We start from the raw sequence: 15,454 nt of genomic DNA on the forward strand, positions 1-15,454 counted from the left end.
TCCTGAACAAGTGTATCCCAGTACATTGTGGCAAAGTAGTGTTGGGAACGTCAACAGAAACACATGTATCATCGTTCTTTGTATTTCCACTGGGCGTAGTTGGCTGAGAGGTGACCTCATAAAGGTTTATAAAACAATGATGGTTACAGGTAAGTTGATTAGCCAACGTCTTTTCCCCAGGGTAGTGGAGTTCATAACTAGAAGGGATTGAACTACAGAAGAAGGAGGTGTTAGCAATTCTGCAAAGTGTAAAGCTAGCTAACTCCCCTGGGCTGGATAGGATTTATCCTCATATTCTCTGGGAAGCCAGGGAGGTGACTGCTACGTCTTTGGGTTTGATCTTTATGTTGTTATTGTCTACAGAGATAGTGCCAGAAGGATGGAGGATCCAAATATTGTCCCCTTGTCCAAAAAGGGAAATAGAGAAAACCCTGGTAATTATAGAGCTGTGAGCATTACTTTGATTCTGGGTAAAGTGTTGGAAAGGCTTATAACAGATAGGAATTGTAACCATCTGGAGATGAATAAATTGATGAGGGATAGTCAACATGGTTTTCTGAAGGGTAGGTCGTGCATCGCAAACCTGAGTTCTTTGAGAAGGTGACCAAAGAAGTGGATGAGGGTAAAGCAGTTGATGTGGTGTTTTTGGATTTGTTAACATTCCCCACGGTAAGCTATTGCAGACAATACAGAGGTCAATACCAACACAATTGTTGAAAATCAAACAACACCAGGTTATAGTCCAACAGGTTTAACTGGAAGCACACTGGCCTTCGGAGCGACACTTCTTCATCAGTTGATTGTGATTGGAACAATCACCTGATGAAGAAGCGTCGTTCCGAAAGCTAGTGTGCTTCCAGTTAAACCTGTTGGACTATAACCTGGTGTTGTGTGATTTTTTACTTTGTACACCCCAGTCCAACACCGGCATCTCCAAATCAGAACAAAATTGTTGGTAATTTTGCAGTTTGGATCAGAACGTGGCTCAATGAAAGAAGACAGAGAGTAGTGGTTGATGGGAAATATTCATCCTGGAATTCAGTTACTAGTGGGGTAACGCCACGATCTTGTTTTGGATCCACTGTTGCTTGTCATTGATATAAATGGCCTGGATGAGGACATTGAAGGATGGGTTAGTAAAGTTGCGGATGACACTAAGGTTGCTAGAGTTGCGAATAGTGATGTAGGATGTTGTAGGTTAGAGAGAGGCATAGATAAGCTGCAAAGCTGGACTGAAAGTTCACAAATGGAGTTTAATACAGAAAAGTGTGAGATGATTCACTTTGGAAGGAGTAACTGGAACACAGAGTACTGGGCTAATGGTGAGTTTCTTGGTAGTGTAGAAAAACAGAGAGATCGCTACGTCCACATACACTGATCCCTGAAAATTGCCACTCAAGTTGATAAGTTCGTTCAGAAGGCATTTGGTGTGTTAGCTTTTATTAGGAGAGGGAGTGAGTTTCGGAACAATGAGATCATGCCACAGCTGTACAAAACTCGTGGGTGGCCACACCTGGGGTATTGTGTACAGTTCAGGTCACTACATTACAGGAAGGATATGTAAGCTTTGAAAAGGATTCAGAGGAGATTTACTGGGATGTTACCTGTTCTGGAGGGAAGATATTACAAGAAAAGGCTGTTTTCGTTCGAGAGAAAATGTTTGAGGCAAATTAATTGAGACATCTAAGATAATCTAAGATGGGTTGAGAGCCTTTTCCCTTGGAAGGCAATGCCTAGCAGAGGCTTTAAATTGAAGGGTGATAGATGTAGGACAGATGTCAGAGGTAGCCTCTTAACTCAGAGTAGTAGGGGCATGGAATACACAGCCTGCAACAGTAGTAGACTCACCAACTTTAAGAGCATTTAAATGGTCACTGGATAGGCATATGGATGAGACTGGAATAGCGTCAGTTAGTTGGGCTTCAGATTGGTTCCAGAAATTGACACAAAATTGAGGGCTGAAGGGCCTGCAGTGCATTGTCATGTTCTATGTTCTAGAGGACATAAATATGAAATGAAAGAGAAAGACTTTAAAGAAATTGGAGGAGAACATTTTTCACACAGAGGATGGTGCAGGTATGGAATGAGCTTCCAGGGGAAGTGGTAGAGAAAAGTACAATGAGAACATGTAAAAGACATTTGGGCAATTACATGGAGACGAGAAGGTTTGAAGGGATATGGGTCAAATGCAAGGAAACGCATCTCATTCAGCGACTCTGGTCTGCATGGACTGGTTGGATCGAAGGAACCGTTTCTGTGGTGCATGACTCTATCCAGTTAAAGAGGAGGAGATTACCGAGATAAGGCATGTTGTAGACACTGAGATAGGGAGATGGTAGTTTGGAATGCAGTACGTTTCAAATATGTGGAGGGACCATCAGGAAGGGAGGAGGTTACAGGGACAGGAACGGTTATAGGAATTACAAATTATTGAAGACACTGGACCACAAGACATGCCATAGATACAGTTGTGCAGAGTAGTCAGTCCTAGTACAACAAAACTTAAAGTAGGGGTGGTGATTGAGCATGTGTTGTGGCTGTACTGTGCCTCCACTCCAACACTATCTATGTCATGTCTTGTTAGCCAATGTTTGGAGCCCTCTCGTTGTTCTTTGCTCTGTGCACTGTGGGTGATATTACCTCACTACTGGATTTGTTGAAGGTTCCAGATCTCCCTGCCCTTGGTCTCTCTGGCTGACCAAACATCATCAATGTGGTGATGGACGAGACACCCAGCAGTTGGGAAGTCTATTGCGTCAGGACCTTCCTGAGTACCAAGAGGAGACAGAGGAATAGACACAATTGGAAATTAGACTGATGTAGTGAGGGTTACACATAGAGAATGGCATTGAGCCCCACAGAGATCTGGAAAATGGAGTGATATCAATTAAGAGCCCAAGATTGCTGGAAGATGTCCGCATCACACAACTGAGTCGGAAGAATGGGTTTAGCTTCATGGTGCCCTGGTATCAGTGCTCTGGGATGAGCAACCTGTGAGCAGGTGAAGTGATGCCCCCGTGGTATTATTGCTACACAATGTATCCAAAACCTCAGCTAATCTTCAGGGGAGGCAGATTTGAATCTCACCATCTGAAATGGAGACATTTGAAATCAATAGTTTTAAAAATAATAATAATCCATAAATAAGTATAAAACCATTACTGATGTACAAAATATCCAAACATTTGTCCTTTTAGAAAGGCATCTGCCCATCCTCTCGTGGTCTGCACGACATACTCACAGCAAAGTGTTTGCCTCTCAATTACCCTCTGAAATGGCTGAGCAAGCTACTCAGCTCAAGGTCAGCTCGGGTTGGGCAAGAAAGGCTGGTCAGCCAGAGACATCCACATCCCATACCTGATTTAATAAATAATCCATTAGGATGGTCCCACTGGAACTGTGCTGGGACCAGTGTCCTGGCCAATAATGTCAGTAGGTTTATGGACAGGGCTTTAAACTGACAGAGAGGATGCAGGGTTCAGGTGAAAGGAGCTTTCCAAATCCAAAGAGAAAAGGTGACACATCGGAACAGCATGGGAATGTGGCCCGAAGACAAGCAGAAAGGGACAGGATGTGACAAAGTTTAACTCAAGTCGCACAATAGTGAATCGGTTTTTGACAGGAAGTTGTGGGAAAGAGCAATTTTTTTTTTGGAATTGACAAAGTCTCATCAATAAGGTCGATGGATTTGTGACCCAAAGTTAAAAGAGATTTAGACACCAGGGAGACATGGTTTCCGGGCGAACAAAAGATGGAACATAAATATTCAATGATCCACAACCTTGCAGAAACTCAGGCGAAATGGGCAATACTAACAATAATGGATAACAACGGCATTACAGAGAAATCATTTGGCCTCAGATCATGAAGTAGAATCAGCCAGTAGTCAAATTCTGGCCAGAACTTGCCAAGGACACAAGCAGCAGAACAGTTTTAGCCACAGAACAGCATTTCATTGCTCATCACTGCATTGCACAGGAATTCATTGGAATTTTTTAAACAAATGTATTGTGATAATTTTGGGAAAGTTCAATATTCGCATCATCTGGGACAATCACACAGATAAGTGTGATATTGGAAGGGGAGTAAAGAGATTTTTTTCAGTGTTTCTTTGAATAACACACTGTGCAACTGGCTAGGGATGTAACTATCTCAGATAAATGGTTGTAAGATGAAACTTAGTGAATGAGTCACGTCACCTGGAGAGATCCTCTGGGAAATTGCGATAAAGTGCAATTTAAATTAATTTCAAGCATTTCAGTGAATCACAAAGGCCAAGCTACAACTAGAAACAAAAATAGCCAATCACATAAGTTTGACAGTAGAACTGACCATGGTTAACAGGCTCAATGGACTGAAATATGTGTCTGTAAATGAACAGTGGAAAACGTTTGAAAGAACAGTGTAAAACACTCAACAAAAGAACATTTCATTGAAACAGACAAATCCTCAGCAAGAAATTCCCACCGGTCCCTCACTCAAACAAAATGGATCATATTAGATTATGAGGTGGAGAAGGTCACCAAAAAGTACTTAAAATCCTAAAGGGAGAGTGTGTTTTAGGAGTAAGTTTTAAAGAGATTGCAAAGGGTCTGCTAGCAGGGGGAGGGCTGTGGGAAGGGGAATCATTATCAGCGTTTAATGTCACGACAGGATCAGGGAGAGACGAATGTGCTGAGAGTGTTACAGAGAGTCATCAGGGCCTGAACAGTGTTACAAAGACAGTACGGATTGCTGCAGCTGGAGGGGTTTGCAGCAATGTGGAGGGACATATGAGGGAGTGAATCAACCAGTTGCTAATCAAAAAAACAACACTTCAGTGACTACAGGATTAGTCAGACACAGTATTGACCATCCTCAGGCCACAGGATTACTCACGAACAGCATTGACCGTCCTCAGCCACTATAATATTCACACATAGTACTGACGAACCTCAGTTCCCAGGATTATTCACATACAGTATTGACCATCCTCAAGAGAGAATTATTCGAACACAGTATTGACCATCCTCAGGATATAGGATTATTCACACATATTATTTCCCATTCCCAGATCACTGGACTATTCACACACAGTATTGACTGTCCTCAGGCCACAGGAATATTCATATAGTATTTCCAATCCTCTGGCCACAGGATTATTCACAAACAGTGTTGAATATTCTCAGGCCAAAGAATTAATCACAAACATTTAGATTCGATTACATTACAGTGTGGAAACAGGCCCTTCGGTCCAACAAGTCCACACCGACCCGCCGAAGCGCAACCCACCCATACCCCTACACCGAACACCAATCGACAATTTAGCATGGCCAATTCACCTGACCTGCACATCTTTGGACTGTGAGAGGAAACCGGAGCATCCGGAGGAAACCCACGCAGACACGGGGAGAAAGTGCAAACTCCACACAGTCAGTCGCCTGAGACGGGAATTGAACCCGGGTCTCTGGCACTGTGAGGTAGCAGTGCTAACCACTGTGCCAATGTGCTGCACACTAATAGTATTGATCATCCTCAGGACACCGGATTAATAGCACACAGTATTTACCATCCTCAGGCCACAGGTTTATTTACACACAGAATAGAATATTCTCAGGCCTCAGGATTACTCACGCACAGTATTGACCATCCTCAGGCCACAGGATTACTCACGAACAGCATTGACCGTCCTCAGCCACTATAATATTCACACATAGTACTGACGAACCTCAGTTCCCAGGATTATTCACATACAGTATTGACCATCCTCAAGAGAGAATTATTCGAACACAGTATTGACCATCTTCACTCAATAAGATTAATTCACACACAGTATTAAGTATCCTGAGCCTACAGGATTATTTACACACAGTATTGAAGTTCTCAGGCCACAGGATTTTTCACATGCTGTATTGACCATTCTCAGACCGTAGGATTATTTACAAACAGCATTGACCGTCCTCAAGCCACAGTAATATTCACACACAGTATTGTGCATTCTCAGTTCCCAGGATTATTCGCACACAGTATTGACCATCCTCAGGAAAGAGTCATTCAAACACAATATTGGCCATTCTCAGGATACGGGATTATTTACACACAGTACTGAAATTCTCAGGCCGCAGGATTTTTCACAATCTATGTTCACAATCCTCAGGCCGAAGGATAACTAACACTCAGCATTGACTATCCTCAGGCCACAGGGGTATTCACACATTATTGACCATCCTCAGGCCACTGGATTGTTCACACATCATTGGGGCAATCACAGGCGACACAGTATTGATATTCTCAGGCCACGTGAGTATTCACACACTGTCCTGACCATTCTCAGGTCCCAGGATTATTCACACACAGTCTTGACTATCCTCAGGCCTCAGGATTATTCACACACTGTATTGACTCTCCTCAGGTCTGCCAGCAACAGGAGTAGATCTGCTAACCTGAAAGGCATTTAAATGGTCATTGGATAGTCATATGGACGAGAATGGAATAGTGTCAGCTACTTGGGCTTCAAATTTGTTCCACAGCTTGGCGCAACATCGAGAGTCAAAGAGCCTGTACTGCGCTGCCACATTCTATGTTCTAGAGGGAATAAATATGAAAGGAGCGAAGAAAGAAGTAAAAGGGATTGGAGGAGAACATTTTCCACACATAGGATGGTGCAGGTATGGAATGAGCTTCCAGAGGAAGTGGTAGAGCAAAGTCCAATAACAACATGCAAAAGACATTTGGGCAGGTACATGGAGAGGAGAAGCTTTGAAGGGATTTGGGTCAAATGCAGAGAAACTCGAATCGTTCAGGGTCTCTGGTCATTATGGACTATTTGAATCAAAGGAACGGTTTCCATGCTGTATGACTCTGTCTCCAGTGATTGGAGGAGGAGATTACTTAGATAAGGCATGTTGTAGACACTGAAGCAAGTTACAGCGACAGGGATGGTAGTCTGGAATGCAGTACATTTCAAATATGTGGAGGGACGATTGGGATAGGAGGAGGTTACAGAGATAGGATCTGTTATAGGAGTTACAAATTATTGAAGACACTGGTCCACAAGACATGCTGTAGATGCAGCGCTGGAGAGTAGCAAGTCTTAGTACAACAGAACTTAAAGCCAGGGTGGTGATTGTGCATGAGGTGGGGATATTCTGTACTCCCCCTCCAGAACTGTATCGATGTCATGTCTTGTTAACAGAGGTTTGAAGCCTTCTCATTGCTTTCTGCTCGGTTGTCGAGACTGGATGAAGTTAGCAATACTGAGGGTTGCAGAGTTAGCAAGGACTCTTTAGACTGGTCACGGTTACAAGCCTCTCATGGGAGGCCTGCTTTCCCCTCTGTTGTCCAGATGCTCACCAAGGCAGCACAGGCCTGGATTGAAAACTGGGAACTCTCGATGCTGTCTCAGTGCAACAAAACTTACAGTGGGGGTGGTGATTGAGCCTGAGGTGTGTCTGTACTGTGCTCTCCCTCCAGCACTGTATCTGTGCCATGTCTTGTTAGCCGATGTATGGAGATATCTCATTGCTCTCTGCTCTGTGCACTGTGAGTGATCTTACCTCACTGCAGGATTTATTGAATGCTCCAGATCTCCCTGCCCTTTGTCTCTCTGGCTGACCAACCATCTTCAATGAGGTGATGGATGAGACACCCAGCAATTGGGAAGACTATTGAGTCGGGAACTTCCTAAATACCTACAGGTGACAGAGAAATAGGCAGTCTCTGAAATTAGGGTGATGGAAACACATGCAGAATGGTAATAATTGCCATACTGACCTGAAAAATCCCAATCTCCATCTCTGGTCTGTGCTGCTTCATCTCTCTGGAGAGATGGATTCTGTTGGCTCAGGATCTGGAGTAGCTGGAAGAGTGAGAGACACTGACAGAGGCAGCAATTAAACCCTCACAGTGAGGAATACCAAATGGAGAGATACTGAGTGATATCAGCAGAGCGCAGGAAGATTTCGTAACAAACCATTGTGTAGAAAGAAGGGGTTTTGATTCATTTTGCTTCTGGTGTCAATGCTCAGGGATGGGAAACCTGTGAGAATGTGAAGTGATGGCCTGGTGGTATTATCGCTGTGCTTTTTATCCAGAAACTCAGCCATGTTCAAATTCCACCATTGTAAATAGGTGAATGCATGAGTGGTGTGAAGACTGGAGAGGGTTACAGTGATATCATGTGCTCTCCAGGCTGGAGGAAGGTGCACAGATGGAGAGGTTGGTAAGGACTCGAGAATGTTAGAGACAGGGTGGACTGTAGGTTCTGGACAAGATGACAGAGATGAGGAGCTTTTTTGAGCACAGAGACCGTAACTGTTAGCTTCAAAGACATTATGGAAAAAGATAAGGGTAATGCAGCAGCCAAGTATCTAAACTTGGGGAGGCCATTTATCATTAGATTATCACTGTCATTCAACGTTATCATTAGACTGGCAAGCCTCGACTGCAAGGAACTACACTTGTTGGAGCCTCTATTTGGAACACGGGAGATGTTTAATGTGATGCAGTGAGAATTCAGAGCAAATGTGTTTTGGGAGGAGTGAATGGCTCAAACAGCACATTTAGCAAATACTGATCAAGGGATATTGTGAGTTTGATAAAGAAAATACAGAGCAATAAAAACAGACGAAGCCATTCAAAAGTCTAGAGTGTGTGGGGCAGGGGGGATGGGGTGGATGCTGGGGGTGGTGGTTGTAGTCCTTAAAAATGAACAGGCAAACAACGGTCACAAAATATCCTGAGCTAATAATGTTAAGGATAAGCCACAAGGTACTTAATAAGTACAGTTAGAGTAAGAGAATTCCCAACTAAGCAGTGGGGCCTGTTCGAAACCAAAGGGACAATCAGTGCATGGAGCCAGAGGAAGAAGGTGAGGTCTTCAATGAATACTTCCCATCTGTATTCACACAGGAGAAAGACATTGAAGCCAGGGATGGTGAGGTTCAGGAACATATTAAGATCAATGAGGAGGAGGCATTAAATATTTTCACAGGCAAAAAGGTGGAGAAATACCCAGTAACAATAAAATATATCCCAAGCTGCTATGGGAGGTAATGGAGCAGATTGCTGGGCCCTGGCAGATATATTTAATACTTTGCTGGCCACAGGTGAAGTGCTGAATGACTGGAGGATCGCTAATGTGGTTCCTTTGTTCAAGAAGGGCAGCAGGGATAGGCCAGGTAATTACAGAGCAGATAGTCTGATAGGAGGGGGAGGGAAATTATTGGAAACAATTCTGAGGAACACGATGAATCAACATTCGAAAGGACAGGAATATATTAGGAATTGTCTGTATGGATTTGCTTGAGGACTGTCCTGATTTTGATGAGGGCAATGCAGATGATGTGGGTTACATGGAGTTCATTAAGGTCTTTGATAAGGTCCCACATGGAAGGCTGGTCCAAAAGGGAAGAGCCCATGGGATCCAAGGCAAGTTGATAAATTGTATCCACAATTGGTGGAGGATTGTTTTTATGATTGGAAGCCTTTGTCCAGTGGATGTAAAACAGGGATCTGTGCAGGAACCATTGCTGGTTATTATGTACATTAATATCTCGGATATGAAAGCAGAAGGAATCATTAGTAGGTTTATCGATGACATGAAAAGTGAGAGTGTTTTCCACAGTGAGGGGCATGGTCTCAGGCTGCAGTCTGATATCGATCAGATGATAAACTGAGCAGAGGAATGGCAGATGGAGTTTACTTCTGATTACTGTGAGGTAATGCACTGTGGGGAGTCTCATAAGCGAACAGTATACATCATGAATGGTAGGTCCTCCTGGAGAACTGAGGAAGACAGAGACCTTGGTGGGCAAGTCCCTGGATGTCTGAAGATGTCAGCACAGGTACACAGTCATTATGTAAATGGCCCAACTGGAGAATGGGGCTAAACCTGACCTCCCCTTGGGAAACAAGGTAGGGAACAGGACTGAGGTGTTAGTGGGGGAGCACTTTGGAAAGTCACCACAATTGTTTGAAAATAGCAATGGAAAAGGACAGGCCTGGTCCACAAGTTCAAGTTATACCACGGAGCAAGATAGTATTAGACATAATGTGGGCGGCACAGTGGCACAGGTGGGCGGCATGGTGGCACAGCGTGGGCAGCACGGTGGCACAGCGTGGGCAGCACGGTGGCACAGTGGTTAGCACTGCTGCCTCACAGCGCCAGAGACCCGGGTTCAATTCCCGCCTCAGGCGACTAACTGTGTGGAGTTTGCACGTTCTCCCCGTGTCTGCGTGGGTTTCCTCCGGATGCTCCGGTTTCCTCCCACAGTCCAAAGATGTGCAGGTCAGGTGAATTGGCCATGCTAAAATTGCCCGTAGTGTTAGGTAAGGGGTAGATGTAGGGGTATGGGTGGGTTGTGCTTCGGCGGGGCGGTGTGGACTTGTTGGGCCGAAGGGCCTGTTTCCAGACTGTAAGTAATCTAATCTAATCTAATCTAATCTAATAAATTTTAAAAGTAGATCTGGGAGGCTATTTGCAGGTAAAGGGAAGTCTGGGCAAATAGGAATATTTTAAAACCAAGATAAAAGGAGCGTTCAGCGCCAGTGTGTTCCTGTTAGTGTGCAGCTCAATGCTGACTGAATTAGGAAACACTGGCTGAGTTTCGAGGCTCTGGTCAAGAAAACAGGAGGGCACATAACTGGCTGACTCAAGTGAATCCCTTCAGGAGCATCGGGGCTGTAGAAATACTCTTAGGATGGAAATCAGGAACGTAAAGAGAGAGCATAAGATAGCTTTGGCAGAGAAAGTTAAGGAGAATTGAAAGAGATTCTATAAGTGTATTAAGAGCAAAAGAAGAGTGAGGGACAAAACAGTTATCCATAATGATCAATGAAGCCAACAATGTGGTCAACTACAGGATCCGAAACAAATATTTCACTTTGGAACTTACTGTGGATAAAGACTGGGGCGCTCGGGGGACTAAACCATGTTTGTCCTGACTACTATTAGAATACTGTGTGCAATTCAGGTCTCAATGCCATCGGGAGGATGTTGTGCAACATGAAAGGTTCAGAAGAAATGAACAAGGATGCTTCCAGGGTTGAAGGGTTTGCTCTTCAGGGAAAAGCCTGAATAAGCTGGGGCTGTTTTCACTTGAACATGGGAGGCTGAGGAGTTACCTCATAAAGGTGTTTAAAATCATGATGATCATCGATAGGGTCAATAGACTAGGTCTTTTTCCCAGGCTGGGGGATTCCAAACCGACAGGGCATCGCTTTAAAGTGCGAGGGGAACGTTTCGAAGGGACCTAAAGGAAAACTGGTTCTGGCAGAGTCTATGGAATAAACTGCCAGAGGAAATAGTGCAGGCTGATAGAAATACATTTTATATGATGGGTATATGAATAAAAAGGGTTTAGAGGGATATTGGCAAAATTGTGGCAAATGTGACTAGATACAACATGCAGGAGTTGGTCTGAAGGGCCTGTTTCCGTGCTATACGTCTCTATGACTCAACGTCTTGAAATGAGTCCACATTATCGAAGAGGAGGTGCTGGAGGTTTTAAACCACAAAGGTAGATAAATCCCAGGCCCTGATTAAATGTATCTCAGGACATTGTGGGAAGCTGGTGAAGAAATTGTAGGCCCCCTAGCAAAGATATTTGTACCATGTGTGATAGGCAGGTAGACTGGAGGGTGGCATTGTGGACAGTGAAGAAGGTTTTCTGAGATTACAAAGGGATCCTGATGAAATGCGTGAATGGCTGAAAAACTGTAGATGGAGTTCAATCTGTATAATGCGAGGGAATGCATTTGGTACAACAAACACAGGCAGGGCCTATACAATTAATGGTAGGACCTTCAGTAGTGTTGTAGAACAGAGGGACCTCGAGGTATAGGTACATAATTCTTTGAAGTTTGCAGCATGGAGACAGGATAGTTAAAAAGGGACTGGCCACACTTGCTTTCATTACTTTGGATATAGGAGTTGTGAAGTCGCATTGAGATTATACAGGCCATTGGTGAGTCCACTTCTGGAATACTGTGTTCAGTTCAGGTCACCCAGTTATCGGAAGGATATAATTAAGCTCGAAAGGGTTCAGATGAGATTTACTGGAATGTGGCTGGGTATGGAAGTTTTCAGTTCTAAAGAAAGGCTGAATAGGTTGGTATTTTTCTCATTGAAACCTGAATGTTGACAGATGACCTCGTAGAAGTTTATAAAATAATGAGGGGAATAGATAGAGTTAATGGGAGCTGGTTTTTTTTACCAAGGACAGGGGAGTTTCAAGACTAGAAGCTACATTTTTAAGTGTAAGAGGAGACACATTTAAAAAAAAGTCGTGAGGGTCACATTGTTACACAGAGGGTGGATTGCGTGTGGAATGAACTTCCCAAGGAAGGGGTGAATGTGGGGACAATTACAATGTTTAAAAGACATTAGGATTAGTACATGAATAGGAAAGGTTTGAAGGGATAGGATCAAGGTACAGGCAGGTGGGACAAGATCAGTTTTAGAGTATGGTTAGCATTGACCGAACAGTGCGGTCTGACTCTCTGACTATGATTATAATGTTGTGTCATTAATTAACAAAGGCTGCAAGAGGAAGCCAGGAAACTACAGACTGATGAGCCAGACATCAGAGTGCGTCAGTTGTTGGAGGTCATTCTGAGAGGTAGGTGGTATTTGGAACGACAAAGACTGATTACGGCAGCCAGTATGGCTTTGTGCGTGGGAAAACATGCCTCACAAATTTGACTTGAAGATAGATGAAGGCAGAGCAACAGACGTTGTTTCTGGTTTCAGCAACCCTTGGTCAGGGTGGAGCATGATACATTGGTTAGTAAGGTTAGGTCACAAGGGATCAGGGAGAGCTAGCCAACTGGATACAAAATGGGATGACAGTGGGAGACAGAGGGTGGTGGGAGAGGGTTGTTGTTCAGACTGGGGCCTCTGACCAGCAGTGTGCTGTAAGGATTGGTGCTGGGACCACTGTTGTGCACCACTTACATAAACAATCTGAGTGAGAAGGTAGCAGTCCCTGTTAGCATTTTTGCGGATACCAAGATTAGTGGAAGAGTGGGCAGGGAATATAGGTATCGAAGGGGATGTTAATCAACTGGGCCAGTGGGCTAAGGAATGAAAGATGAAATTTAATTCAGGTGTTCGATTTAGTTCAGACAAACCAGGGAGGACTAAAACAGTTAATGGTAGGGACCTGCGCAGTGTTGTCAAACAGAGGGAGATCAAGGGGTGCAGTTACATTGTTCCTTGGAAGTGGCATCACAGGGGGACAGGGAGGGGAAAGCAGCATTTGGCACACTTGTCATCAGTGGCCAGAACATTGAGTACATGAGTTGGAGATATTTGTAACATTGTCGTCAATAATTCTCATGGGCAGAGGAGGCCACGGATTGACCTTATAAAGGTGTATGAAACAATGTAGGGCTTAAGTAAGGTGAATTGCGAAGGGTAGGTGAGTCCAAATCTAGAGCCATAAACGTGAGGTGAGAGAGCAAGGATTTAAAGAGGGAGCTGAGGGGCAACATTTTCCACAGAGAATGGTGCATAGATGGAATGGACTGCCAGAGGAAATGGTGAAATCAAGTATAATTACAACATGGAAATGACACTTGGTCAGGTACATGGAGAGGAGAAGATTGGAAGGGATATGGGCCAAACACAGGCAAATGCAACTCATTCCATTTAGGAAACATCAAACAAAGAGTAATGCAGAACAGAAACAGACCTAATGTCTTCAGTTGTTGTTGGAGGAGACTATCGAGACAAGGCATGTTTGTAGAGACTGAAGCAAGTTACAGGTCGTCTGGACTGGAGGTTTCAAATATATCAAGAAATTGGTGAGAGGTGAGGAGATGACAGAGATAGGAACTGTTATAGGAGTTAGAATGATTGAAGACACTGGTCCACAAGATGAGCCATAGATGCAGTGTTGGAGAGGGAATAGGGAACAGGAAGATCCCAGGCAGCATTACCACTCTCTCATTGCAGGCCTGTTTTCCCCTCTGTTGTCCTGGTGCTCAACAAGACAGCACACGCCTGGATTGAAAACTGGGAACTCCCGATGCTGTCTCAGTACAATAAAACTTAAAGTAGAAGTGGTGATTGAGCCTGAGGCGAGTCTGCTCCCCCTCCAGCACTATATCTATGTCATGGCCTGTTAGCTGATGTTTGGAGCCCTCTCATTGCTCTTTGCTCTGTGCACTGTGAGTAATCTTACCTGGCGGCAGGATTTATATAAGGCTCCCGACCTCCCTGACCTTTTTCTCTCTGGCTGACCAAACATCTTCCCAACCAGCAGTTGGCACGTCTATTAGGTCAGTAACTCCTTTAGTACCTGTAGAAGACACAGAATTAGGCAGAATGGGAAATTAGACTGATGCTTGTGAGGGTTACATATGTAAAATGGCACTGAGCCCCACAGAGATCTGGAAAATCCCAGTCTCCATTCCTGGCCTGTACTGCGTCATCTCTCTGGAGTGGAGAATTCTGTTGGCTCAGGATCTGGAGTAGCTGCAAGAGTGAGAGACGCTGACAGAGGCAGCAATTAGACCCACACAGTGAGGGACCGCACAAGGAGAGATACTGAGTGACCTCACCAGAGTTCAGCATCAAATAATTGTGCACAAAGAAAGGGTTTTGATTCATGTTGTACTGGAATGCGCAACCTGTGAGCAGACGAAGTTATGGCCGAGGGGCATTATTGTGAAGCAATTTATCCAGAAACTCAGCAAAAGTTCTCTGGACACAGTTTTAAATCCCGCCATTGCAAATGATTGACTGTGAATTAAATGCTTCAAAAAAATATATAATTAAAAACAGGTAAGTGAGTATTAAACAATTGCTGATGTTAAGAAAAATCCATCGGGTGCATTCCTGTCTTCAGTGAAGTAATCTAAGGTGGGACTGGGATATCACAGGTATTACAGAAACAACAGCTGAGGGAGGGACAGGACAGGCAGGTTCCAGGGGACAGATGCTGCAGGAAGGACAGAAGGGGAGCTGAGAGAGGAGGAGAGCTGCTGGTTCTGATTGGGTGAAACATCACAGCAGGACTGAGAGAGGATATTCCTGCAGGATCGCCCAGTGAAGCTGTGTTCGTGGAATTAATCAATAACAATGGGTCTTCCCTTTCCTCTGATTGTTCTACAGACCCCGAGAGCCCCGCCCTCCTGCACCTTGACCTTCTCAACATGGCGGCCCTGACCATCCTCACTCTTCCCTCAAACAAATGGCGGCCGTGACCCTGGACCACTTCCCTGATCAGAGACCGCCACCTCTTTACCCAGGACTGGAGGGACTTTTTCGAATTTTTTTTAACCTTTATCCGGGACTTGTGAATTCTCTCCGCTCCTTTCTCCCAGGGAGGCTCCCGCACACCGGCTCTGAAACCGATCGCAGCCGCTGCCGGAGAAAGCAGCTCCATTTCTCTCTGTCCTGACCAATGTGACACTGCGCATGCTCTGCATTGAAACCAAACTGCGCGTGCGTCTAAGTTTATCAGTGAAT

At 44.4% G+C, this 15,454-nt stretch overlaps 2 long non-coding RNA genes across 2 annotated transcripts in view; both read right to left on the reverse strand.

The window, feature by feature from the left end:
- Nucleotides 1–15,454, reverse strand: part of LOC140487220 (uncharacterized) — a 142,823-nt gene that overhangs the window by 18,478 nt on the left and 108,891 nt on the right. The window lies entirely within an intron of this gene.
- LOC140487221 (uncharacterized) lies at nt 5,554–15,386 on the reverse strand. Its single transcript, XR_011962794.1, has 5 exons — nt 15,267–15,386; nt 14,166–14,282; nt 7,753–7,837; nt 7,536–7,670; nt 5,554–6,422 (listed from the first exon to the last, which is right to left on the reverse strand). It is a non-coding gene; the product is annotated as an uncharacterized lncRNA (long non-coding RNA).

This window comes from Chiloscyllium punctatum, chromosome 16, assembly GCF_047496795.1.
Source record: "Chiloscyllium punctatum isolate Juve2018m chromosome 16, sChiPun1.3, whole genome shotgun sequence".
Taxonomy (NCBI): Eukaryota; Metazoa; Chordata; class Chondrichthyes; order Orectolobiformes; family Hemiscylliidae; genus Chiloscyllium; species Chiloscyllium punctatum.